General features: G+C 33.7%; 1 pseudogene; it reads left to right on the forward strand.

Moving 5' to 3' along the window:
* The first annotated feature begins 21,870 nt into the window (after positions 1-21,870).
* Positions 21,871-26,265, forward strand: LOC114165349 (annotated as a pseudogene).
* Positions 26,266-27,253: the final 988 nt, after the last annotated feature.

The following is a 27,253-nucleotide window of genomic DNA, read 5'->3' on the forward strand; positions in this document are numbered from 1 at the left end:
GATTGGACAAATGGAAAATGAGCTGAATCAGATGAAGTCTCAACAAGGCTCGAGCAATTTGCCTGCACAAACTGTAATCAACCTGCGAAATGTAAGTGCTATTACTTTATGATCGGGTAAGCAAATACAAGGCCTTGGGGATGCCCAAGAAGATGAAGAAAATGACAATGAAGTTGTACCTGATAATGAAAGTGGAGGATTAGATGAAGCAACAAAAGCAACATCTGAAACACCTAAACCCAGTGATAACTCTAGGTTAGTATCTCCTAATTCTCCCTCTGAAAATTCTTCACCTTATTCTCCTCTTCCTCCCTATCCAAACCGTTTGAAACCAAAAACTTAAAAGATGGAGGAGTTAGACAAAGGAATCTTGAATACTTTCAAGAAAGTGGAGATAAACATCCCTTTGTTGGAAGTTGTAAGACAAATTCCTAAATACGCTAAGTTTCTCAAAGAATTATGTACACATAAAAGGCGTATTATGGACAAAGAGATAGTGAAAATGGGAAGAGACGTGTCTAGCTTAATTAAGAAGCCAGCAGTCAGAATGCCGCAAAAGTGCAAGGATCCAGGTATGTTTTCTATTCCCTGCATTATAGGAAGTACTAAGTTTGACAATGCTATGTTAGATTTAGGAGCTTCCATTAATGTAATGCCTTTATTAGTTTTAACTTCACTTCATCTTGGACCTCTTAAGTCTAGTAGTGTGGTCATTCAATTGGCCAACCGTAGCACAGTTAACCCTACAGGTGTCCTAGAAGATGTGCTTGTCCGTGTGGACAAGTTAATTTTTGGTTAAAATACTCCATTGGTACTCGTTTTTGTACCAAAATCTCAATTTGGTCCTCGTATTTTTATTAGTCTCAATTAGGTCCTCAATTTTGTAAATTAGTATCAATTAGGTCCTTTCCGTTAGTGTAGAACTAACACCGTTAAGTAGGTGCCACGTGTTAGCTCCTCATTTTTTTGAATTTTTTAATATATTTTTTGAATTTTTTAATTTTTTTAAATTTTTTAAATTTTTTTTTAAAAAATATTTATGCCACGTGTCATGTTTGTAGTGTGTCACGTGTCAATCTAATATGGTGACACGTGTCAAATTATTGTATGAATCTCAATTTAGTCCTCATATTTGTTAATTTGATTTGATTTCAATCCCAAATTTTTTTTAAAATTTTTAATTTCATGTGCTCCAAATTTAGACAAAATTTAATTTTTATATAAATGTAATGATGATACTTTTATTACAAGTGATATTTCTATTACATATTTTTAACAATATTTATTTTATTTAAATTTATATTTTACATTAAACCTTATTTCAATTTTATTTTAAAATTATAAATATATAGATTAATAAATTTATATTCAAAATATTTGTATAACATTCTATGTCAACAATATTTTAGATCTGGCTTAAAAATAACAATTTTATAAATTCAAATGTAAAAATTTTTAAAAAAATTCATAACAAATTAAAATGAATATATTTCAAAATTTAATATTAAATACAATTAATATTATTAAAATATTTATTAAAAATATCAATTTTAATAAAAATAATCATAACATTATATAAAATTAAAATTTGGTCTAAATTTGGAGTGCCTAAAATTGAAAATTTTTAAAAAAATTTGGGACTGAAATCAAATCAAATTAACAAATATGAGGACCAAATAGAGATTCATACAATAATTTGACATGTGTCACCATATAAGATTGACACGTGGCACACTACAAACGTGACACATGGCATAAATATTTTTTTTTAAAAAATTAAAAATTCAAAAAAAATCAAAAATTCAAAAAAAAATATTAAAAAATTCAAAAAAAACGAGGAGCTGACACGTGGCACCTACTTAACGGTGTTAGTTCTACACTAACGGAAAGGACCTAATTGATACTAACTTACAAAATTGAGGACCTAATTGAACTAATTAAAATACGAGGACCAAATTGAGATTTTGGTACAAAAATGAGGACTAGCAGAGCATTTTAACCTTAATTTTTCCTGCAGATTTCTACATCTTAGACATGAAGGATGATGAAGGAATGAGTTCAACCACAATTATCTTGGGAAGACCATTCATGATGACAGCACGTACCAAGATAGACGTGCATTCAGAATCCTTGACTATGGAGATAGGAGATGAAAAGGTGCAGTTCAATGTGCTAGAAGCCATGAAGCACCTGACCGAAGACCATTCTTTGTTTTGTATTGATTTTTGAGTAATGTAGTGAACAATTTTGCTTTTGGATTTTTGGACATTTTTTCTGGTTTTTCTTCTTCTTTGGATTTTTCTTTTTCGAATATTTTGGGCTCGATTTTAGACGAAAAAGAAAACTATAAAACAAGTGATATTGAGGACGCAGTGTCACTATTTGACACCTCTGTGGCGTCCGAGTGTGATGTTGAGGTGGCTGAAATTACCTTAGGCAGTAAAATGTTGCCATCTATGGAACAACCACCCACTTTGGAGTTGAAACCTTTACCATCTCATTTGAAATATGCTTATCTTGAGAAGGATGGAAAAATCCATGTTATTATATCTGCCTTGCTTACTGATGAGTAGGAACAAAAGCTATTGCAGGTTATCAAAGATCACAAGAGAGCAATAGGCTGGACTTTGGCAGATATTCCTAGTATTAGTCGTTCTTTCTGCATGTACAAAATACTCTTGGAGGAGAAGGTTAAGCCAGTAAGGCAACCTTAGAGGAGACTGAATCCTCAACTGATGGAGGTTGTGAAGAAGGAAGTCACCAAGTTGCTACTAGCAAGTATTATATATCCTATTTCTAACAGCACTTGGGTGAGTCCTGTACATGTGGTCCCCAAGAAATCTGGGATCACCATGGTCAAGAACGAGAAGAGTGAGAAGAATGAGTTGATTCCTACTTGTATTCAGAATAGCTGGAGGGTCTGTATTGATTATAGAAGACTAAACCAGACCACCAGGAAGGACCATTTTCCTTTACCATTCATGGACCAAATGTTAGACCGATTGGCAGGTAAGTCTCATTACTGTTTTCTTGAAGGATTCTCTGGGTATTTTCAGATTTGTATTGCCCTCGAGGATCAACATAAGACTACCTTTACTTGTCCATTCGATACATATGCTTATAGAAGATGCCATTTGGCCTTTGCAATGCTCTTGGAATATTTCAGCGATGTATGATGAGTATTTTTACAGATTTGTTGGAGCATTGTATTGAGGTTTTTATAAATGATTTTAGTTTATATGGTTCATCTTTTGATCACTGCTTGTCTAATCTTGCTAGAGTCTTGGAAAGATGTGAAGAAACTAACCTTGTTTTAAATTTTGAAAAATGTCATTTTATGGTGGAACAAGGTATAGTTTTAGGTCACGTTTCCAAGAATGGTATATCTGTAGATCCTACTAAATTGATATTATTTCACAATTGCCTTACCCCTCTTCTGTGAAAGAGGTTCGATCTTTTCTTGGACATGAAAGATTTTACAGGAGGTTTATCAAGGACTTCAGCAAGATAGCCAACCCTCTCTCCAACTTACTACAAAAGGATGTAGCATTTGACTTTGGATAGAGGTACAAAGATGCTTTTGATACATTGAAAAAGGCGCTAACCACCACTCCTATCATCCAGCCACCTGACTGGACATTACCGTTCGAGTTGATGTGTGATGCATCAAACTTTGCAGTAGGAGCGGTACTTGCACAAAGAGATGGGAAGCTACCACATGTGATATATTATGTTTCCAAAACATTGGACACAACGCAGGCTAACTACACCACAACTAAGAAGGAATTATTGGCTGTTGTGTTTGCCTTGGACAAATTCAGATCGTATATACTTGGTTCCAAGGTAATTGTTTACACTGATCATGCAGCATTAAAATTCCTTTTGAAGAAAGCAGATTCGAAGCCAAGGTTGATTAGATGGATGCTACTGCTCCAAGAGTTTGACATTGAGATTCTAGACAGAAGTGGGGCACATAACTTAGTAGCTAATCATCTTAGCAGGATTGAAAATGGAGAAGATAACATTCCCATTCAAGATGACTTTCCTGATGAAGTCCTCCTAGCATTGACTACTGTGAAAGGTATGTTTCCTGAACCTTGGTTTGCTGACATTGTTAACTATTTGGTTGTTTCTGCTATTCCTCCTTCCTTCTCCAAGTATGAAAGAACCAAAATAAAAAGTGAGGCAAAGTATTATATCTAGGAAGACCCAATCTTATGGTGCATTGGTAGTGACCAAGTCATAAGGAGGTGTGTTCCAAATATCGAGATACCTTATGTGCTTGAGTTCTGTCATTCGTCTCCTTTTGGTGGACATTATGGCACACAAAGAACAGGTAGGAAAGTGTTGGATTATGGATTATATTCGCCTACTATCTTTAAAGATGCACATAGGGTGTATGAAAATTGTGAGTAGTGCCAAAGGGCAACCAGATCCATTACAAGAAGGGATGAAATGCCTCAACAACCCATGCTATATTGTGAGGTATTTGATATTTTGGGTATTGATTTTATGGGTCCTTTTCCTCCTTCTTTTGGGTTTTCCTATATTTTGCTTGCTGTAGACTATGTCTCCAAATGGGTGGAAGCCATAGCTACAAGGACTAATGATTCTCGAGTTGTCATGAGTTTTGTCAACTCTAACATTTTCTGTAGGTTTGGGATACCACGAGCCATCATCAGTGACTAGAGGACTCATTTTTGTAATAAGCTACTTGAGAACATGTTGAAGAAGTATGGGGTGACACATCACATTGCTACACCATATCACCCCTAAATTAATGGGCAAGCAGAGATTTCGAATAGGGAGATTAAAAAGATACTAGAGAAAGTATTAAAGCCTAGTCGAAAGGATTGGGCCACAAGATTGGATGATGCACTTTGGGCACACAGGATAGCCTATAAAGAACTTATAGGCATGTCACCTTTTAGGGTGGTTTTTTGAAAGGCTTGTCACTTACCTGTGGAGATTGAACATCGGGCCTATTGGGTCGTGAAAGCATGCAATTTGGATTTGGAAGAAGCAGGGAAAGAGCGAAAACTTCAGTTGCAAGAACTAAAGGAGATTAGGCTTGCAGCCTATGAAAACTCAAAGTTCTACAAAGAGAAACCAAGAAGTTCCATGACCAAAAGCATATGGCTAGAAAGGATTTCAAGGTAGGCCAGAAGGTGTTACTATACAAATCCAAGCTTGGTCACATGAGTGGTAAGTTGCGCTCCACTTGGGAAGGACCATTCATTGTTACAGAAGTCTTCCCTTATGGAGCAATGGAGATCAAGGAAGAATCCTCAGAAAGAACTTTTAAAGTTAATGGGCATCATCTTCGGATATTTAATGAAAATCAAGATATGATGAATAAGACGATGGATGGGATGAACTTGACTTCTCCCGCATACCTTCCGCCTTAAGGAGGTAAGTACACTTCATACTTTTTCTTTGCATTATATATTGAATACGTTGAGGGCAATGCATGGATAAAGTGTGGGGGTGTGGGGAGAAAATTTATTTTCCCCCTTTTCTGATTTTGTTTTCTATTTGTTTTGTTTTTTCTTTTCTAATTTATTTTTTTGTTTGTTTTCTTTAAAAAAACAAAAAACAAAAAACAAAAAACAAATTTTTTTTTTTTGCTTTCAATAAAACATATTGACATTGGATTTTGGGATTTGATTCACTAATTGGAACGATCATAATTCTGGGAAAATAAAAGTCATGTGCTATGAGTGGATTGTTTTCTGTGATTTACTAATTGAGTTGATTTGAGAGTTTCTGAAATAAATCTTTTGTGAAAGAGTTTTTTGACCTTGTGAGTTTTGAGCTTTATTGTAAAGGATGGACTACCATGAGTCATTCCTATTGTTCTTGTGTGACTTGCTCATGTTTTGTTTATACTTAGAATGTTTAGCTTGATTCTTTTGTTTTGCTTCTTAGGTGAACATGAACGATTTGATATGACTGAGGCATTTCTTGTTTTTAGCTACTTGGCCAAATAAGCTAACCATGACATTGATCCATTGGTAGCCCTTTGAGCTTTAAACCTTTTTTTCTTGTTTTGAGCATATTGCTAAACCTTAAAAAGAAAAAGACCAATTTTTTTCCTTACCTTAGGGAGAAAGAAGGAGCTAGTGGATTATGTAAAGATTAGTTGAGAAATAAAGTGTGAGGGTGAGTATTTCCCCCACAAAGTTAAAAAAATGGCAAAAGGAAAAAATTGTTGATGATAGAGTGTTGAAATAAAAAATTATTGCTTTTGGAGAAAGAGCAACAAAGGATAAAAGAAAAAAAAAAGAAAAAAGGGATTGCTTTTGAAACTATGCTCCATAATTCTTTCTACCTTACTATTTCAAAAACACACAAATCCTAAAGTTTTTCTTACCTTTGTCTTGACCCCATTATAACTTGTGAAAAGTCTTCATGAGCTTTGAATGCATGTTTGTGAAAGCTGTGAATATTAGAGTCTTGCTAAGCATTGGGAGTGTTTACTTCCATGGGTATTTTGAGTGGAAACACAAGCCGAAACACTTGAGCGAATTTTGGTTAGAAATATACATTTAACTTGAGTGTTTCTCTTTCATATTTGATTATCTTGTAAACTCAAAAGATTAACTCATGTGTGAAAAATAGAATCTTTCTGTTTGTATGTGCATGACAACATGATTTCTAGAAGATTGATTTGTTTCCATTTGTATTCATTCCTTTATCTAGTGAAGATATGGAATAAAAGACCTCAGAAATAAGTTGTGAAATTGCTAAATTTTTCCCAAGAGTGCAAAAGGATAAGTGTGGGTGTGTGATGAGTTCAAATTTTATAGTGGTAGGTATTTCCGCCTGTCACGCCAAATTTGATATCGCTGTCATTGACGCGATCAAATTACCACTACTTAACTTTAGCAACTTCAGTATTGCCAAATTAGTAGTGATTAAACTAGTTAGGGTTTAAATAACCCTAAGTTGTCTCACAACGAATACAGAATTGATTTCAAATATTTGAGTTTTATAAAAATCTATCCTAAATGCAATTAAAACTAGAAACTATAAAAATATGGGGTTTTGATATGCAAAGAATAAATGTCACACAAATAAAAGATTGTAAACACAATACTAGAAAATAGGTCAATTCCACTGCTTTTTCAAAATAGGATTCTTCATCAGTTATCTAGAGATTATTGTTAAATTAATTATTATTGTTGATTTACAAATCAATCAATGTAAAGTCTCAATTAATTTGTTGGCGTTCTCACTTTTAACCAAAGTACAGTCTCAATTACATTTTACTATGTCTAATCATGTCTATTCCTTTGTTTCCTCACCAAATAGAAAACTTAATTAATCAAAGTAAAATCTTGACTAATTTTAGTTAAAGTAATTACCTCTAATCAAAGTACAGTCTCAATTATTGGCAAAAATTTATTTAATCAAATGAAAGTTTCTAAATAAAATCAAAGTAAAGTCTCAATTGAATTTAAAAACCCTTTTACTCATATGATTAGCATGCGTGTAGATTTAAAATCATTATTTTCTATTCAATTAAGAAGCAAAGGATATAGATATAACAAAAATCACAAAAATAATCAAAATAACAAATACATAAATTTATCTAACCTCAGAATCCAGTTAAGAAATTACAGTGGAATCAACCCTAAAAACTTAGCCCTCCATGGCTTTGATGGAATTTCTGATAATATGATGAAGGAAAGAAAATAAAATGAAAGGAAGAATGATAGATGTGGTGGATGACGGTATCTGCCAAAACCAGAGAGTTACTAAGTAGGTCCCCTTCTTCTGCTCCCTTAGGCCTCTTTATATTGGCTTCAATTGGACTTGGACTTTATCTATCGATTGCTAAAATATTTTATATTTACTTAATTAATTAGCAACTTAATTTTTGTCAAATTTCCAATTCTGCCCCTTTTATTTGACCGTTTTTTTTACCAGAGTCTGACTAGAGTTTGACCAGTTGACCTGTTGACCAGTTTGACTATGCAATGAAAAGCTGACATGTGGCAGTGCACTTTTTCTCTCCAGAATTAGGGTTTCTGCAGATTGGAGATGCAATGATGGCTGCTCCTCGACTGTCGGCGCTGGCTCGTGGTGGTGGTTGCCTTTTCTTCTCTGGCGAAGGTGCGATGGTGCAGAAGGTTGTTGCTGGCATTGATGATGGTGGGCACGACTGCTACAAGTTGTGCATGGATCCGGATCGCGTTTTGTTGTTGCTCCGTTGTGGTTTCGTGGTGCTGCAAGGTGCTTGGGGATGCTGCAATGGCTGTGCAAATCTGTTCTGGCTCGCGGTGCAGGGACAAACTCGCGATGGTGGTGCAGATCTGTGTTCTCGGGAACGACGTGAAGGTGATGACGTTGCTGGTGCGCGTTTCTGGTTCTGGCTCTCGGCACGGTGCAGATCTGGCTGCAATGGTGTAATCAATGGCTGCTATGATGGTGCGGTGGCTGCGCGTAGAGAAGATGGAGAGGTGGTGGCTGCCGACAATGGTGGAGCTGATGAGGTGCAGATCTGTGATGGTGGCGCGGCTCCGGGATGAAGCTGGTGCTGCGGTGATCGGAGGAACTCGCGGTGGCGGCTGCCACAGCTGCCATGGTGATGGAAGGAGAGGAGAAAATTAGGATTAGGGTTTCATGTGTGAGATGGTGACGTGGCAAGCTCTGATTGGTCAATTTGGTGAGTGGAGGATTATGACACGTGTCATCATGTGGTTGGACAGATTTAGAAGGTGAGGATTGCCACATGGCATAATCTAGTTGAGATGGGTTTAAATGGTAGGAGGGGTGCAACTCAGTAAAAACCGGGGGTGCAGAACAGGTTTTTGTGGTCCACTTGCAAGATGAGTGTGTAAATAAAATTTGGGGGTGTATTTAACTCCTGATTTATTCTTTTCCAAAATTTCCTGATTTTGGACTTATTTTGTAACTTTGAATATTTCAAATCCAAACTTTTAATGACCCAAATTAAACTTCAGCTGCATTAACAAACGTTAAAATATCCAATAATATTTTATGCAACTAAAATCATTTTTTACGTCATTTTTAGCTTACGTACTCAATAAATCCAATAATCACAAATCCTAATTAAATCAATCTTTAAGCACAAAAGTTCCATTAAATCCCCAAATTTACACATTAAATGAGGGCAAAAATTTGAACTCATCAGAAAGCTTAAACATTTATTGTGTTCTTTAAATTTTTCATCCATGTTTGAGAAAAAAAGTTATTCATTAGAAAAAAAATCATCAAAAGGCATTCATATTTTGGAGAAGAAGAAAAGATCTGCCAAATTCAAAAACTTTCATACCTTTAATGTCGTCGTAAAAGAGTGAAAGCTTCAAAGATTCAACCTTTATTGTGTTCTTCAAATTTTTCATCCATCTCTAGGAAAAAAATTATTCATCAGAGACAAACAAACATGAAAAAACATTCAGATTTTAAGGAAGAAGAAAAGATCACCCAGATTCAACAACTTTCGTACCTTTAATGTGGTCATGAAAGAGTGAAAGCTTTAAAGATTCAACCTTCATTGTCTTCTTAAAATTTTTCATCCATCTCTAATAAAAAAAAATTTCATCAGTTAATAAAAATTCAAAAACCATTCAAATCTTACAGAAGAACAAAAGATCTAACACAGTCTAAAAATTTTGTAGCTTTATTGTCATCTTCAAAGAGTGAAAGGTACAAAGATTGAACCTTTATTGTGTTCTTCCAATATTTGATCCACGTCGTAGAAAATATACATTCATTTGTATAAAAAAACATAAAAATCATTCAGATCTTACATAAGAACAAAAGATCTGGCACAGTCTCAAAATTTCGTACCTTGAATGTTGTTGTCAAAGAGTGAAAGGTTGAAAGATTCAACCTTTATTGTGTTATTCAAATATTTGATTCATCTCACAGAAAATATACATTCATCAATATAAAAAATATAAAAAACATTTAGATCTTATAGAAGAAGAAAAGATTTGGCATAGTCTCAAAATTCCATACCTTTAATGTTGTTGTCAAAGAGTGAAAGGTTGAAAGATTCAACCTTATTGTGTTCTTCAAATATTTGATTCATCTCGCATAAAATATACATTCATTAGTATAAAAAAACATTAAAACATTCAGATCTTACAGAAGAAGAAAAGATCCGGCACATTCTCAAAATTTAGTACCTTTAATGTCGTCATCAAAGAGTGAAAGGTTGAAAGATTCAACATTTATTGTGTTCTTCAAATATTTGATTTATCTGCAGAAAATATACATTCATCATACATTCATTGGTATAGAAACATATCAAAACCTTTCAGATCTTACAAAAGAAGAAAAGATTCGACATAGTCATGGCTTGTGCGACCATGATGGTTAGTGTTCTGGTTCACGGAGTGGGTGTGGTGGACAATGGGTTGAAGTTCACAGAGGGTGAGAAAAGAGAGTAAGAAGATAGGGTGAGAGAAGAGAGTAAGAAGAGAGAGTGAGAGAAAAGAGTAAGAAGAGAGAATGAGAGAAAAGAGTAAGAGAGTTTAACACTTGAAAATGAGTGTTTTTTATTCACTTTTTGAAACTTCAAAATTATGAGAGAGTGACACGTACTCCTTTTAACCTGTTTCAGAGCAAAAAATTGAATTGAGGTAGTTCAGAAATAATATTTTATTAGGAAACTTGACATTTTTTAGTTCTCGATTATATATAGTATTAGATGTATTATAATATGTGGAGGTCATAAACCTCTTCAAAATATAATTAAAACTCCATTATTATTAAAATTTAGACAACCTATATGAATCTTCCTAAATCATGTTATTATTTCAAAATGTATTAGTGTTTGTGTATTTTATCCTAAAGGGTTACTTTGTGTATTATCTCAAATCAAAATTTGATGTGCAATTACAACCTACTTTTTTTGTACTTAATAAGGAATGACATTGTGTACTTGTGCTTAATCTCATAGGGATGTTAATGGATATCCAAAAGTGTCTTTATGTACTTCTGTAAGTCATAAGTGACAACGATAATACTTATAATCAGTATTGATTAATTGAAACTTTTATTAAAGTAGACAAACCTCATTAACCAATAAGGTTTCAATGATAACAAAAAAAATCACTCTACTAGACGAGTAAAGTTGTAGTTAAAGATGAAGCAACATAGACGACCAAGAGAGAACATCTAATAGATATAATGAGATTGAGTAATTGATCAATATGGTTTGAAGATCAAAATATATGGTATGTATTATTTGCTTAAATGCTTAATTATTAATATTCATATATCATATATGTTAGAGAAAGTAGCAAGTCTAGCGAATACAAAAGTTAAGTCTTAACATTAGACCAGTCTAAGAAGTAGACAAGTCAGTGTGTTAGATGAGTCCAACCGTGGTTACCATCAAGGTTAAGCATTAGACAACCCCTCAGTCTTTGGGTAATATAAGGTGTTAGACGACCTAAACACTAGAACAAATTATAACGTGCTTTGATGTTTTGCTGAATGTTTTAATCATGATAAATTGGTATATTGATTTGAGTATTCAAAACAAAGAATTAATTAAACTATGACGTTCAAAGAATTATCTTATGATAATTCACATTCTTGAATATCAAACTTGTCCTTTTCCAAATTGATATCAAACTTAATTTTTATATACATATTATATTGATATTTTTATTAAAATTCACACATTTCTTAAATATTTATGAAATTATCTTTAAATCAACACTAACTATATTATTAGAATTTAATTATTAGCTTTATGTTTAATTTTTGCTACGTTTAACAAATAGGGTTGGAGTTGGTTTAAAATTGCTCTATTTTAAAAAAAAAAAAAAAACAAGAACTGAATTGAAACAAAAAAACAAATATAAGGATTGAATTGAATATAAGACGTTGACATTTGGCACTAACACTAACACATGACACTAATATTGACATTAATACTACCACGTGATACGATGCTGACTTAACATATAAACATTTTTTTTAAAATTTAAAAATAACAAAAAAAATTACAAAATGGCATGTAATATACTTTTTTTACTATGTTATGAACTATTTAAATGATGTTAAAAAAAGACTAAATTGATGAAAATTGACGAAATAGAAATTTCGTTGAAAAATTAGGATGATATTGAACAAAGTTAACAAAAATATAGACCAAATTAATATTTAAGCTGCTTTTTTTTAGGTATCAAGAATGTCATTTTGTTAATGTTTTAAAACCTTTGATGGAATACACATTTCAAATTATTTTAATTTGTCATAATTAATGTATCGAAATAATTTTCATGCTTAAGTGAAAGGATTATAAAATATAAATATGAAAAAATAATTTCACAAGATATATGTTTAGTCTATTGAATATAGTTTAAGTTTATTTTTTTATTATGAAATATCACAATTATATTTATTTAATTATTATAATTATAAAAGTTTCTTTTCTAATTTATTGTTAAATTTAAAAAACTTATTTACTTTTATGTGCTGAAATAAAATATTTAATAATATGTAAAATTATTAATCATTAATTTTTTAAATTTAAATATTTTATTTTCATTAACACAATTATTATATATTATTTAACGTTAAATATGAATTTGGTGCCTTAACTTTCAGCGAAAATTGGAATTAGTCTCCCTTTAAAACTTTGACCCAATTTGTGAATTTAGTTCTTTTAATTAAATTTTGTTAAAGTTATTTGACATTTCAAATTCGTTTAATGATAGTTTCTTAGTTAACGTTAAAGCGAAAAAATGTGTCAAATGTAAGGCCCAGATTTCCTGCCCTAAAGCTTTAAGAGCTGCCCTTGAGCTATTGGGCCTTACGGCTGGCCCAAAAGATAAAGCCACCCGAGTCTGACCTAATTCCACACTTTTCATATTTTTGCTACCTTGGTGCTTAGAGCCGCAGCCGCTCTCTCTCCGTTAGGGTTCCGCTGTGTTTTCAGTCCAGGTACGGGAAGCTAGAACCTCTCTGTTAATGTGTTTGTAAACTGTTTTGCGGTACATTTTTATGATTCTTGAACTTGTATGTTGTTGAGAATGCTTGAGGTGGTTGGTGTTGTTGTTGGTATATGCAAAATATGACTGTTACAGGCATGGGAGTGGCAGCGACTGTTAAACTCGCCCAGGCGAGCCTGTCTCGCCTAGGCGAGGTGAGCAGAGGCTCGCCCAGGCCTTCTCGCGCAAATGGCCGCCTAGGCGACTCGCTCAATTTCGAGCAAGCGAGCGTCTCGCCCAGGCGAGGCGAGTCTCGCCTAAGCGAGAACGTGCGGAGGCCCCTGTTCCAGTTTCGCAACTCTCGCCTAGGCGGAGAGAACTCGCCTAAGCGAGAGACTCTCGCCTGGGCGAGGCTCCTCAGCCTAGGCGACAGATTGAGTGAGAATGCGTTCAGTTTGGGGTTTTTCTTGTCTTTTGGTGGTTGAACTGTGTTCTATTGTACTATTATATGATGGCATGGGGGGGGAATGAGTATGCATGTTGGGAAGAGATTATATGTGGGGGAATTGTGAGCTTGGCATGATTTCTACATAAATTGTATATGAGAAGTTGGATACATATGTATGTGCGTGTGGTCACAAACTTGGCATGAGCAACAATGAATCTTGGTGGTTGGTAAACCTTTGGTATGGTTAGTATGAGGAGAAACACTTTACTCATGATTGGGAATAACGAGTTGGTAATGATTCAACATATGAGAAATGGGGATTTGTTATGGGCTTTGGTTTGAAATCTTATGTGCAACGTATGTATAAATTCTTGGCTGTTTATGTATGTTGGTCTGTGTCAGTGCATAATTCCTTGGGGTCTCTAGGTGAGACTTTCAGGGTTGCGCTTCAATGGTCGGGATGTAATTCCATGGCCCCTGTTAGTGGGTGTCCATGGTGGTGCCCCGTCTGAATAACTAGGTAAGGATTCAAGGTAAGGTTGCATCCTGACACTCTAAGGAATCAGTTACTCTCACCTAGAGCGGACTGACTCTTGTGGTGAGAGTAGTAGGAGGCCTGAAATTCATTAAGGGCTAACCTTGTGGTGAGGGAAAATTGATTCATTGTAACACTTGTAACACACAGCTCGAGGGTGAGCAGCTCGGGGGTGAGCAGAGGTATCCACCACAGGTGCAAGCATCCGCTGAATCCGACCAGGTTATACGTATCCGGATGAGTCGAGTTGAGTTGTAGTGTATTGATTGAAAAGTCATAACATGCTTCGTTGTTGTATGGACACGGGATGGTGAAAATATATTTGATTGTATGATGAATATATTGTCGGCTCTAGCTTACCCGTTTTGTTGTATGGTTGTATTGTATTGATGGGAGCAGATGGGCGAGGTTCTCGTGGTCCGCAAGGAAATGGCGATTCCCCTGCTTAGCCATCTGGGCTGGAGTTTATTTTATTTCCATCATGGTTCTTTAGGGCTATGACCCATGTATTGCCTTATGCTTTACTACTCTATTCTCCTTTGTTAGACTTGTATCTGGTTTCCGTTGAAATCGTGGTGTGCCCAGGTTGTAGGGGTTGCGTTAAGGACCCCAGGACTATGCTACAGTACCATCCTTGTGTGACGTTTCCTTTAATTTCGCTTAATATTTAAATGGGACGTTACATCAAACTCTGTAAACAACTCAAATGATATCACGAAATTAGTTTAAAACAGTAAATAAACTTAAAAAAAATTGGTTAAAAAGACTAAATCCAAGTAGTTCTAAGGTTGAGAGACTAAATTAGGTCAGAATTTCAAAGATGAACTAATTTCAATTTTCAAAGATGAACTTGATTCTTCTCATGGAGGGTGCCTTATCAATGACAAGATATGTCCCTTCATCATAGATTGTGGAAGTTATGTAAATATGGCTAACCTAAGGGTAGTGGATAACTTATGAAAACCATTCCTCGTGCCAAACCCTACAAGCTATCATGGCTTAAGGAAGAAGAAATAAAAGAAACTAAACAAGTCCTCATTAACTTTTCAATTGGCAATTTTAAGGATGAGGTATTATGTGACATTGTGCCTATGGAAGCCAACCATATTTTGCTAGGTAGGCCATGGCAATTTGATAGAAAAGTTGTTTATGATGGCCATGCAAACATCTATGTTTTCTCCTCCCTAGGAAAGAAGTTCACAATCCTACCTCTCCCACCTCCACAAGAAAATGAGGACAAAAATAAAATAAAAGATGAAAAAGAAAAAGGGCAAGCTTTCACCAAGGAGTTACTTGCCTACAAAAATAGTTTTTCAAAGCAAAAGGTGCAACACCACTCTTCATTCTCTTCCCAAACAAAGAAAGATGAACAAAAACACAAGCAAGAAAGGGAGAATGGCATTAAAAAGAAAGAGGGCATCTCTAAGACTAGGGATGGAATCAGTAAAGATGAAGGAAGTTCTCATCAACTCAAGTCAAGCTCCATCAACAAAGACTTCAAGAATTTGAGGTCAAATTCTATCCAACAAGGGGAGAATGATAAAGGATTGATCCCTACCAAGGATGATGGCCCATGGCACATGCTTAGAAGAAAGGGAGTTCCTTGATTCCTTCCTTTGCTTTTATTTTCTTTAGTTTAAAATTCCAATAAGTTGGCTTGGTTGACTATTTTTAAGTTCACTTGTTAACCTTGACTTTGGGTTGACTTGTTGACTCAAAGAATTAGCTTAACCTAAATCCAACATGCTAATTCAAAATTACCTTGTTTTGTAGGTTCATTAAGAGGTGGGACAAGGAAGGACAAGTGGCGCATTTAGATGGCTTTTGGAGAGCACATGTGGAGGAAAGAGAAGGAGCAAAGCTTTCTAGAAACATCTAGAAAGGATGACCACATGCCTTGGCCACCAAGAGGTCTAGAAACATCTAGAAGGAGCATCCACCTTGCCTTGGCCAAGAAGGCTTCTAGAATGTGTCCATGTGCTCCTTTGTTGACCTACCTTCTAGACTCTAGATTTTGTTATTTGCATTGTAATCCTTTTTAGCTTATTTGTTTTTGCTAAGAGGCCCCTAGACACTTCTATTTAAGAGGACCTCTAACACTTGTACAAGGGTTAAACATTTTGGAGAAATTAAACACCTTTGTGTATCAACCATTGTGAGAGTCTTCCTCCTTAGGGAGTGAAGTTCTTTTAAGCCTTATCTTGAATCTTGATTCAAGTGGTGGCATACATCCACTCATCTTCAAGGTTGCCATGGCTTCTTCTAGCCTAGCCTTGTAGAGGCATGCTTCTCAGATTTTTATCATTCTTTTCCTTTCCATTTTATGCTTTCTTCTTTCTTTGTGTGTGACTTGGGTTTTACTCTTTTTATGTGTTGTCTACACTTATTTGTTTCGAATCAATCCATTCTTCTCTTCTCTAGAACCTTAGAAAGGAACTTTCACATCTAGATAGCTGTCAACACCAAATTTCGTCCAGTTAAATAAATAATAGAATAAATAATAATAATTTGTTTTTTAAAAAAAAGGGTCAAAAATAAAAAAATTAAAAAAATATAAAAAAATATAAAAAAATAAATAAGTTTTCTCTTTGGTTTTTTTCTTTGTCTAAATAATAATAATAACAGGATAATAATAATAATAAATAAATAAATAAAAAGAAAAAATCTTGTTTTAATCTTGTATGTATTTTCTTTTGAGGCTTTGTTTCTATTTTAGCCCAAAATACTCTATATACCCACACCGTTTTTCCTGCAACTAATGGCAGCCCAACATTTAATTTTCACACCCCCACTATATGCTGTCATTTTTGCTCCAAATTAAGAAGTTAGTCTAATAATTAGAAATAGAATATGTGCTAATATTTAGAATTATTTACTATGATTTTCTGCTCTTTATTTTATGACACCTCCTTTTCCAAATGAGGAAAATATTAATATGTTTCTCAAGAATATCTTTTTTGTAATTATAATTAATCTATCCTAATCACGTTTGATTTTGTGCTCTGATTTTATGACACTTTTTTTTTCAGATAGAGAAAATAGTAATATAATTCAAAACAATATCTCTTTTAGTAATAATATTAAGACCAGTTCTTGCCTTTTAAAACTCGTTGTAATTAAGGCAGACCTTTATTACGAGATTACATTAGATTTATAATGTTGTGCATATAAACCCATCAGAAAAAGAAGAAAAAGATTAATTTTTTCTCTCTCAAAAAATTTCTAGAGACCTCTCTCACCCTAAGCACATATTCTCTTTTAACCCTCTCACATAAAAAACCCACTCACCTTCGATCGCCACCCGCACGTGCTTCTTAGTGTTCCAACGCAACTATTGTAAGTATGACCTCCCGTTCAGGTTCGCAAAATTAATTTTTATTGTGTTATGCAGTATTTCTCGAGATGTGTTTTTGATCTTGGTTGAATTTGATGTTTTCACTATTTCTTTTTAATATGGAAAAAAACATTATTGTCATGCTTTTTGGGGTTCATTAGTTTTATAATTAAGGTTTTGTTGATTGCTTTGGGTTGTGAACGTTGTTGCGTGAATAAGTTAGAGATATCATGTTTTGACATTGTATAAATATGTTGTGCCATATTTTTTCATGTTAAGGGTTGTAAAACTTTTTCATATTAAAATAATATGTTTAATCCTAAACATTATTTCCTAATTTTTTATTTATTTATTTTCGTAATGTTTTCAAAATTGTGGATATATAATAGTCACATTTTGTTGGGTATCAATGTCTTATTTTGGAATTTTTTTTAAGGAAGTAATAACAAATAAATAATTTAAATACCCTTTTAACTTTTAAAATGTATAAGTGCTCGTGTGACCGCTCGCGTCGACTTAGTACTTAATGCCTTCGCTTTTCTATAAGATTACTAAAAAAATATTAAAAAAGACTGATATCAACATCTTCGAACAAATTGTTTTCAAAAAGTCTTTTTCACAAAGAACTACGTGACCCTGATTCTCCATTATGAATGGAGATACGTAGGAGAGAGGAGTAATCTTTGCCGGGCCCAAAAAACAAAAAATCTTTTTTTGTTTCCTTTATTTTTCTTTGTCATCTTTATTTTATTTTTATTTTTTATTAATTTATTAATTTATTAATTTATTAATTTATTAATTTAATAATTTAATAATTTAATAATTTAATAATTTAATAATTTAATAATTTATTAATTTATTAATTTATTAATTTATTAATTTATTAATTTATTAATTTATTAATTTATTAATTTATTAATTTATTAATTTATTAATTTATTAATTTATTATTTATTAATTTATTAATTTATTAATTTATTAATTTATTAATTTATTAATTTATTAATTTATTAATTTATTAATTTATTATTTATTAATTTATTAATTTATTAATTTATTAATTTATTAATTTATTAATTTATTAATTTATTAATTTATTAATTTATTAATTTATTAATTTATTAATTTATTAATTTATTAATTTATTAATTTATTAATTTATTAATTTATTAATTTATTAATTTATTAATTTATTAATTTATTAATTTATTAATTTAATTTATTAATTTATTAATTTATTAATTATTAATTTATTAATTTATTAATTTATTAATTTATTAATTTATTAATTTATTAATTTATTAATTTATTATTTTTTTTATTAATTTATTAATTTATTAATTTATTAATTTATTAATTTATTAATTTATTAATTTATTAATTTATTAATTTATTAATTATTAATTTATTAATTTATTAATTTATTAATTTATTAATTTATTAATTTATTAATTTATTAATTTATTAATTTATTAATTTATTAATTTATTAATTTATTAATTTATTAATTTATTAATTTATTAATTTATTAATTTATTAATTTATTAATTTATTAATTTATTAATTTATTAATTTATTAATTTAATTTATTAATTTATTAATTTATTAATTTATTAATTTATTAATTTATTAATTTATTAATTTATTAATTTATTAATTTATTAATTTATTAATTTATTAATTTATTAATTTATTAATTTATTAATTAATTAATTTTATTTTATTTTATTTTATTTTATTTATTTATATTTTATTTATTTTATTTTATTTCTTTTATTTTTAAAATAAATATTTAAAGGAGACCACATCAATTTGTATTTTAATTAAAAGTACCGTCTTAGGATGAGCGTTGTAGGGTGCTAACACCTTCCCTACGTGTAATTAACTCCCGTACCTCCAATCTCTGTTTTCGTAGACTTTGCTCTTTTTGATGGTTTTCCATAGTTGCCTATAATAACTATGGTGGCGACTCCAAACTCTTTTTTTACAAATTTTATTTTTTTTGTTTGTCATCCCGTCGCAATTTCGGTTGTGACAGATGGCGACTCCACCTAGGACTTTAGAAAGTTAGGCCATTTAATTAAATATATAAAATTGATGTGGTTGTTTCAATTTTTTTTGTTTTATTATTATTGTTATTTTTTTCTCTCTTTTCTTTTTCATTCTTTTTTTTTTCGTCTTATATTTATTTGTTTTATTTTATTTTATTTCTCATTATTTATTATTATTGTGTATATTTTTGTTAATTTTTGATGATTTTTTTATTTTATTTATTTATTTATTGTTCATATTAATTTATTCTTATGCTTGAATTTTGAATTCTAGGATAGATGACTTTATTATATATATATATATATATTTGTCTGTAGGAAGGGTTTGGGTATGCATTATCCTCCCTTCACACACACACACTATGTGCATGACATGAGTAGGGCCCTATACCCGGGCCTGAGTAACTTTAGAAGTAGAGGGGATTGTATAGCAGTGTCATAGTGGATGTACTTCCCAAGTGGTCATTGTGAGAACCCCAGCTAGAGTTTGTTTGCTTCATTGGTACTCCCACCTCTTGTTGTTTACCAACTATCGTGGGAAATGCCATGAAGTGGGCCATAGCTCTAGTGACCTTGATATTTAGGTATTAGGAAACCATCCTAGTAAGCGCATGTATTTTACCTTAGATCCATTAGGCGCCAAACCTTTGTTAAGGCACAAAGGGAGACATACACTTTTTTTTTATTATTCCTCGGTTTTTTATTTTTATTTTTATTTTTTTTCTTTCCTCTTGATTTTTGTTTTAGTAATAAAATCATGCATAACATATTATTGTATCCACATAGTTATGTTTTCCCATATCATCTCATCATGTTTATTTAATTTTAGGTCCGAAATTATAAAGTTGTGATTAAGTTTAAAAAGAAAAGGAAAATTAACATGGAATTTGGAGTTGGGGGACAATTAGATTTTGATGCTTTGAAGAAAAAAATTATCCTTTAGGGTTATAGAAGAGATGAAGAGCATGATATCTAGGGCTAGAAATTAGGATTTTCTTTCTTTTGCATTTGATTTATTAGCTTTTTAGAGGGTGGGTTTATTATTGACCCTTTTCCATGTTAATTTACTTGCAGCTTTATAATTTTGTTCAATAAATTAAACATTTTGCATTATGTTTTTCCTTCCTTTTCTTTTTCTTATTTCTTTTTCTTTTTAAAAAAAAATATAATATAGCAAAAATAATAAAAACAAATACGGCAAAGCCAAGGCATCCCTACAGGACGAGAGCAAATAGTAAGAGTATGGAGGACTTGGAAACTGCACAAGAGACAATAAAAGCATATATCAATCAACTAAAGGACCAAGTAGGTCAAATCTTGGAGGCCTTGAAGTCCTTAAAGGCCACAGGAGAAGCTTCATAAGCAAAGGGTGAGGAAAGCACTCACGACGCTCCTGTTGCTTTCCTAGCATATGGATTGCCATCTGGTTACACCCCACCTATCGGAGAATATTCAGAGGCTGAGCATGCTTCCTTCTCATTCCAAATCAATACTCCAGGAATGAAGCGGCTACCTTTGCGGGACCCCGAGAGACTGTAATGCCTAAGACTTTAAACACAACTATCGGTGATAACTCTTTGGACAAGATTACATCACACCCTACTATGCAGGCTGTATCCGCTGATGTTGAGGGAACCAAAACTAAGTTGGAAATTTTGGAAGAACGACTACGAGCTATTGAGGGAGGTGGAAACTATGGTTTGGCGATGTTACGGGTTTAAGCCTAGTTCATGATGTCACCTCACAAGTTTAAAGTTCCGGAGTTCGAAAAGTACAAGGGTATCACATGCCCTAGAAGCCATCTAACCATGTATTGTCGAAAGATGGTTGTCTATGCTTATGATGACAAATTGGTAATCCACTTCTTCCAAGACAGTTTGACTGGGGTAGCATTGAGTTGGTATACACACTTGGAAGCATCTCGCATTCGTTCTTGGATGGATTTGGTGGATGCCTTTTCGAAACAGTACAAGTATAACATGGATATTGCGCCATATCGGTTGCAATTACAAAACATGGCCAAAAAAGATGCTGAATTATTTAAAGAGTATGCCCAACGATGGAGAGAGCTTGCTGCTTAGGTGGAGCCTCCTCTTCATGATAAGGAAATGGTGACAATGTTTGTGAGTACGTTACAACCACCATTCTATGAACACATGGTAGGGAATTTATCTTCAATTTTCGTTGATATCATCATTATAGGTGAAAGGATAGAGATTGGGCTGAAAAATGGAAAAATTTTATATAGCCTACTAGCGGCTACAACTCCTAAAAAGCCAGATTTCAGTCTTGGGAAGAAGATGGAAGTAGAGGTGCACACAACATCAATAATACCTACGTGGGAAAATCAGACTCCCGCTTACCAAGCACAATCTCCACAATAAGGATCCTATCAATCACAACACGCCTCAAATAATACTTGGAAAACTGAGGCTAGCACAAATCCCAACCAGTCTTTAGGGCAAATCACTAGTCCTAGAAGGAATCAAGAAAAAAATTATATTCATTCCACTCCTATTCCTGTGACTTACACGGAGTTATTGCTAGATCTACTCCATAATGCTTTGGTAGCTATCTGCCCGATGAAGCCATTGGAGCCACCATACCCTAAGTATTTTGATGTTAATGCCACATGTGATTATCACGGGGGAGCCATTGGTCACTCTACTGAGAAATGTTTGTCTTTCAAACACAAAGTGCAAGCTTTAATCGACTCAGGGTGGTTAAAATTTCAAGAAAATAAACCCAACATTAAGGCCAATCCCCTTTCTAGGCATGATAATGCTTCAATAAATGCTATTGATCTCGAGGGACATAACTTGGTGAAGTATGTAAGCGAAATTAAGAGTTCACGAAGGTTTATTTTTGAGGCACTACTAACAGTAGGATTGTTGGAAGGTGAATATAACTTAAGGGATGCATGCGAGTTCCATCCAGGTGCTGAACATTCCATCGAGGCGTGCAATGAGTTCGGCAATTTTCTACAAAATTTGATTGACAAGAACTTTGTGCAAGTATGTTATAGGGATAAAAAGGACAATAGAAGACTAATAGAAGAAAAGAAGGAGTGAAGCCTGGCTCACATAGAAGGACAAGAACGAAAGTAAGGGAAGATTTGCATCAATGACATCAAACAGAGCTTCCACAGTGTTAGTTGGATTAATGCTTGTTAGATATCACCCATCGAGGATGGAAGTGGATTTGAAAGCTCAGACTTTGTGCGGTCCTGTCCTCTAAATAAGTAGTTGAATATTTGAGAGATAACGAATTACCCGTGATGTTTAATTTGAAAAAGAATGTAATAGTTTTAGTTTATCCTTTACTCGGAGTTTTAGGATTCAAGACTTTTTTGAAATGACCGTTTTTAATCTTTAAATCTTTTTTATGCTCAATGTGACAATAAAATCATTTATAGTTGGCGTTTTTGTTTGTTTTCATTTTATTTATCCGTTTTATAAACTTAAATGATGCAAATATGATGATGGATGTTTTGAAAACGTTAATGTCGATTTTCCTAATTTTGAGCACCCCGTTGATAATATGGAAGGTGATTATGAGGATGAATAGGAACCTTCCCCTGAAATGTTGAGATTAGTGGAAGAAGAAGCTAAAGAGATAAAACCCCATCAAGAGAATGTTGAAGTGCTCAATTTGGGAGATGTAGGACATATAAAAGAAGTGAAAATTGGCACTAGTGTAAGAAAAGAAATACGAGAACAATTATGTGCTCTACTAAAGGAGTTTAGGGACGTTTTTGCTTGCTCATATAATGACATGCTAGGACTAGATACTAACATAGTGCAACATAAACTCTCTCTCAAGCCAGAGTGTCCTTCCGTCTTGCAAAAGTTGAGGAGAATGAAACCAGAAATGTCCTTGAAAATTAAAGAAGTAAAAAAGCAATTTGATGTTGGTTTTTTGGCTGTAGTTAGATATCCCTAATGGGTAGCAAACATTGTACCTGTGCCTAAAAAGGATGGGAAGGTTCGAATGTGTATTTACTACCGAGACTTGAACCGGGCCAGTCCAAAGGATAATTTTCCATTATCGCATATCGATACGTTGGTGGATAATACGGCCAGATTCTCGTTGTTTTCATTTATGGATGGTTTCTCGGGTTATAATCAGATCAAGATGGCAGCCGAGGATATGGAAAAAACTACCTTTATTACATTGTGGGGAACTTTTTGCTATAAGGTTATACTTTTCGGTCTCAAGAATGCTGGGGCAACTTATCAAAGGGCAATGGTAGCTCTTTTTCACGACATGATGCACAAAGAGATTGAAGTTTACGTGGATGATATGATCGCTAAATATGAATCTGAAGAAGAACACCTCGTCAACTTAAGAAGATTGTTTAAAAGGTTACAAAAGTTTAAACTCCGATTAAATCCGGCTAAATGCACATTCGGTGTGAAATCAAGAAATTTATTGGGTTTCATTGTTAGCCAAAAGGGGATAGAAGTTGATCCTGACAAGGTGAGGGCAATAATAGAAATGCCAATTCCCAACACGGAGAAGGAGGTGAGAGGTTTCATGGGCAGGCTGAATTACATTGCTAGATTTATCTCCCAGTTAACCGTTACTTGTGAACCGATCTTCAAATTGTTGCGTAAAAATCAAGCTCTAGAATGGAACGAGGATTGTTAGATCGTTTTTGATAAGATCAAGCAGTACTTACAAGACCCACCAACACCTCGTCAACTTAAGAAGATTGTTTAAAAGGTTACAAAAGTTTAAACTCCGATTAAATCCGGCTAAATGCACATTCGGTGTGAAATCAGGAAATTTATTGGGTTTCATTGTTAGCCAAAAGGGGATAGAAGTTGATCCTGACAAGGTGAGGGCAATAATAGAAATGCCAATTCCCAACACGGAGAAGGAGGTGAGAGGTTTCATGGGCAGGCTGAATTACATTGCTAGATTTATCTCCCAGTTAACCGTTACCTGTGAACCGATCTTCAAATTGTTGCGTAAAAATCAAGCTCTATAATGGAACGAGGATTGTTAGACCGTTTTTGATAAGATCAAGCAGTACTTACAAGACCCACCAATACTGCGACCACCGGAATCCGGAAGACCCCTTATTCTGTACTTAATTGTATTAGAGGAATCCATGGGTTGTGTGTTGGGCCAACACGACAAAACCGAGAAGATTGAGCATGCAATATAGTATTTGAGTAAGAAGTTCACAGATTGCGAGAAAAGATATTCTATGCTAGAACGAACTTGTTGCGCACTAGCATGGGCAGCCCATCCTTTGAGACAATACATGTTGAGTCATACTACATGGTTGATATCCAAAATGGACCTAATAAAATACATTTTTGAAAAGCCTGCTCTCTCTGGGAGGATAGGAAGGTGGCAGATGCTTTTGTCAGAATATGATATTGTATATGTCACTCAGAAATCCATCAAGGGTATCCTTGTGGCTGAGTATCTAGCTCAACAGCCCATTGATGATTATCAACCAATGCAGCCTGATTTTCCGGATGAAGATATCATGGCTTTGTTTGAAGAGAAGGAGGGAGGCCAGGATGAAAAGGCATGGATATTGTTGTTTGATGGTGCATCTAATGCATTAGGGCATGGAATAGGGGCAGTGCTTATTTATTCGAAAATTCAATACATACCAATGACAGCAAGACTATGTTTTAATTGCACAAATAATATCGCAGAATATGAGGCATGTGCCATGGGAATTCGAGCAGCAATTGAATCAAAAGCAAAAGTTTTTGAAGGTGTATGGCGATTGAGCTTTGGTTATCCATCAGTTGAAAGGAGAATGGGAGACCCGAGATTAGAAATTAATCCCTTATCAAGTTTACATCAAGAGGTTGATAGAGTATTTTGATTTTATAACATTCCAGCACATTCCTCGGGAAGATAACCAATTAGCCGATGCTTTAGCTACCCTATCATCAATGTTTGAGATTGTTCCAGACAGAGAGCTACCCATGATCAAAATGGAGAGTTATGAGGACCTAATGTATTGTCATTTCATCGAGGAGGAGTCAGATGGTAAACCTTGGTATTTTGATATCAAACATTATCTTGAAACTCGAGAGTATCCTGAAAGGGCAACCGAGAATGATAAGAGAGCTTTAAGAAGATTGGCTGCTAGTTTCATTTTAAATGGGGATGTCTTATACAAAAGAAATCACGATATAGTTCTCCTCAGATGTGTGGATGTAAAAGAAGCCGAAGTGATATTGAAAGATGTTCATGAAGTTACTTTTGGCACACGTATGAATGGGCATTCAATGGCCAGAAAGATTTTAAGGGCTGGTTATTTTTGGTTAACCATGGAAAATGATTGTTGCAGGCATGTGAGGAAGTGTGAGAAATGCCAAGTATATGCTAACAATATTAACATGGCACCCACGGCCCTAAATGTTTTGACATCACCATGGCCTTTTTCAATGTGGGGAATAGATGTTATTGGAGCCATAGAATCAAAAGCATCAAATGGACATCGCTTCATTTTAGTTGCAATTGATTGCTACACCAAATGGGTAGAGGCGGCTTCTTATGCCAGTGTGACCAGAACAGTAGTGACAAATTTCATAAAAAGAGAGTTGATTTGCAGATATGGTTTGCCTAACAAGATCATCACTGATAATGCTACTAATCTAAATAATCAAATGATGGCAAAATTGTGTACAAAATTTAAGATTCAACACCATAATTCTTCTCCTTATTGTCCGAAGATGAATGGGGCAGTTGAGGCTGCTAATAAAAATATAAAGAAGATTATACAAAAGATGGTGGTCACGTATAAGGATTGGCATGAGATGCTTCCTTTTGCTTTGCATGGATATCGCATGGCAGTACGTACTTCAACCGGGACAACACCCTTCTCTCTGGTATATGGAATGGAAGCGGTACTCCCTTTTGAAGTAGAGATCCCATCCTTGCGAGTATTGATGGAAACCCAATTAGAAGAAGCAAAATGGGTTCAATCCAGACTTGACTAGCTTAACCTCATTGAGGAAAAAAGGTTAACTGCGGTGTGTCATGGACAATTATACCAAAGAAGAATGAAAAAGTGTTTGACAAAAAGGTGCGTCCTAGAGAGTTCCATGAAGGCGATCTAGTTTTGGAAAAAATCTTACCTATACAAAGGGACCATAGAGGCAAATGGACTCCAAAAAAGGCCCGTATATGGTGAAGAAAGCATTCTCTGGTGGGGCATTAATTCTCATAAGGATGGATGGGGAGGAGTTACCATTGCCAATCAACTCTAATGCGGTTAAAAAATTATATGCATGATGATTCCATAATAAGGGATGCAACTAAGGATATCGACATTATTTTCAAGTTTTTGTATTTCGTTTTATTGGATAAAAGAATAATATATCATTTCATAAATGTGTTGTAAAAGTGTCACATTGAGCTAATAATTAAAAATAAAAATATTGGTAAAAAGGGTACATTTATGATGAATTCACTAAATGCCAAGAAAAAGGAAAAGAAAATGAAAGGAAGGAAAAATAAGAGTTTTATGCATGCATTCATGCACCTTCATCACATCATACCATTCCTCTTTTATCATCAAAACATATTTTGAAAAGTTCAAAAGGAAAATAAGGGCCCACAGGGGCAGGTTTTCAGTTGGGCTCACTTTACTTCTTTTTCAAAAGGCATTCATGTTGTGTTTGTCTATGCTTAAATCAATATGCAGGTTCTCCTTTGGATGTAGACCCTCTCCTCGGGATTGGTCTAATCTTTTTTCAAAAAGGAATTATATTTGCAAAAAGTATATCTTTTTGGGATTGGGGCCCTCTACGAAGTAATGGTCACCGAATCCTTTAGATGTAGACCCTCTCCTCGGGATTGGTCTAATCTTTCTCAAAAAGTTTTAGTTTGCAAAAAAATTATGTTTTTGGATTGAGGCCCTCTACGTGGTAATGATCTCTGAATCCTTTAGAGGTAGACCCTCTCCTTGGGATTGGTCTAATCTTT

The sequence above is a fragment of the Vigna unguiculata genome, chromosome 10 (assembly GCF_004118075.2).
Source record: "Vigna unguiculata cultivar IT97K-499-35 chromosome 10, ASM411807v1, whole genome shotgun sequence".
Lineage (NCBI taxonomy): Eukaryota > Viridiplantae > Streptophyta > Magnoliopsida > Fabales > Fabaceae > Vigna > Vigna unguiculata.